This window comes from Dipteris shenzhenensis, chromosome 6 (genome assembly GCF_047967505.1).
Source record: "Dipteris shenzhenensis isolate YYH24624 ecotype China chromosome 6, Dip_SZ_1.0, whole genome shotgun sequence".
Taxonomy (NCBI): Eukaryota; Viridiplantae; Streptophyta; class Polypodiopsida; order Gleicheniales; family Dipteridaceae; genus Dipteris; species Dipteris shenzhenensis.
In genome coordinates, this window is record NC_141601.1 from 56496728 (window position 1) to 56499112 (window position 2385).

Here is a 2385-nt window from a genome sequence, read left to right on the forward strand (position 1 = left end):
ACACACCCAATATTTGTGTTAGCTATTAGAGTGACCCTGGCTACCTCTCATTCACTCACTTATTTACATCCCCCTCTAGTAGGGTCTAGCGAGTACAACTCTCTCGCATTTACATTCATCTATACCTACCCATTAAAGGGCTAGGTGCCATCAAGTCTAGCATCAAAATGATCTAATACAATTGGCCCCTAGCCTCTTGGCTTGGCATGCTGGAGCAAAGGTCATCTCGACTCAATGAAGACGATGTTGATTTTCGAGAATGGATCACCCCTCACGTTTCTTGATCCTTTCCTTCATTTTGCACTTTGTTGTTGGTGCAATTCAATCCTTAGCTCTGGCTTCATTTGTTCATTGGCCTCTTCCTTTTCTCTTTATATTGAAACATCATTGCTTCATGTAGGGGGTTCAACATCAACCCCAATTGTCACTCAATTCATGTCCTCACACCTTGAATCTCCCATTGTTATGCCATATATCTTTGCTTTGTGTTTGTATCCCATCTTGGCACTCAAGTTTTTATGCACTCACAAAGCAAGTCGTAGATTTGTGTTGCTTCAACTTACAAGATGTAGTGTATCTTATAATATTGATCCTTCATAATTTCAAGATAGATGATGTTATTGTGCTAAGTGTAGGGATTTGGGATCTTCTCTATCATGCCCATCAATGTATTTCGATTGGCACCACCTATCAAATCTTAAGTTCCTTTGAAATTTATACCCATATCACTCTCCTCCATGCTTGATTGGTATTTAGAGGATGTTAAGTGAGATTAGTGATACCAATTCCCTCATTTGCACTTCAGAGTGCACTAACTGTACACTAGATTTAGTTGAAAATATAGAGTGGTGCACTACAAGCAATGGGCAGAGGGGTAGGTCAAATTCTTTGGGCTTGATGTTAGTGAGGCCAGTGACTTGGCTTTGTTTGTGTTCTCTCAGCTCCTTGATTTTTAGAGGGTATACCTGATCGTGGAAATCATTGGGGTTGTTGCGCTGGATTCCCCTCTCATTCTTGATTTGGCATCTTTGTCTCTTTGGGGCTTTGTGTTCCATGGAATTCATTAGTTTCATGAGAGTTGAAGTCATTCTTCAACCTTCTCTTGTAATTCATCCCTAAAATATTGTTGATCCTTTTCTAGAGAGCTTTTCCTAGACTTTGGTACTTGTCTGAGGCTAAGTCAACTTGGTCTTCCAAGATTTGGACTTAGGCCTTGAGTATAGCATTCTCTTTTTGACAGTTTCCATGTTAGTCATTGTGGATTTGGCTCGATGCTTCCTTCATTGACTTGCATGCTTTGGCTATTTAATTTCCTCTTTTTGGATATGGAAGGCTTCTAGGATTTGTCATCCTATGACAACAACCTAAAGGTCAAGGCAACTTTCCTCATCTAATTTTATTTCCCTTTAGTCGGAAGGTCTTTACATCTCATTAAATCAAAGGTGTCAATTGCTTCTAGTGCCACTTCTTGTCAAAGACAAGTCTCCATGAGAGCTCATGGAAAACTTGCAAGCCCATGAGGTGTAGCCAATTTGTCACTACTACCAGCACAACCTTTTTTTTTTGGGGAGAGGTTAGATATTGATCTTGACTTGGTGGAAGATATGAGAACTTAGTCAAGTATTACCATATAAAAGCAAATTCCATCACTTGAAGAAGTACAACTAGTTTTGCACAATGAGGAACTTAGAACACAATCCATTCACATAAGGAAAGTTCAATCTTGGAATGAGCAAAAAATTGTATCCTCAAACAAATGTAGAGGTAGAGGTACATCATCACCTTAAACAAGTGGACATTAGTATCAACAATAGTATCAAGATTCAACACCAACAACATAATCATGCAATTATCAACATCAATATCCAAGAGGATACCATTCAAATAGATAAAAATTTCAAGGACGAGGAAATGTTTCTAGTAACATGCCAAACATATAGTGCAATTGCTATCATTAGTTTGGACATTATGTGAGAGATTGCTGCAAGAAGCAATATGACCAAGGAGATCAATCTTGCAACAATAGATGAAATTTCTATGGAAGAGAAAATCATCAAGAGACAACAATTCATACTCATTATTCCAATCAACCTGACACAATGCATCTTGTGATTGAGGTTATACAGATTGATACTGATTCCAAAAATGAACAGTTGGGCATCATCTCATGTGATAGGTCATCAAGATAAAACCATTAGAAGGATCCAATAATGTTACCTACACTATGGATAACACACCAAATGCTATTCAAAGGCATAGTCCCTATGAAGAATCGTACTAGAAAGAAAGGATTAGGGAATGGTGTATTCTCTGTTTCTAATCTCAACAAGAGTCTTTTATTAGTAAAAAAAATGACAGAACATAACTACCAAGTCACCTTTGATG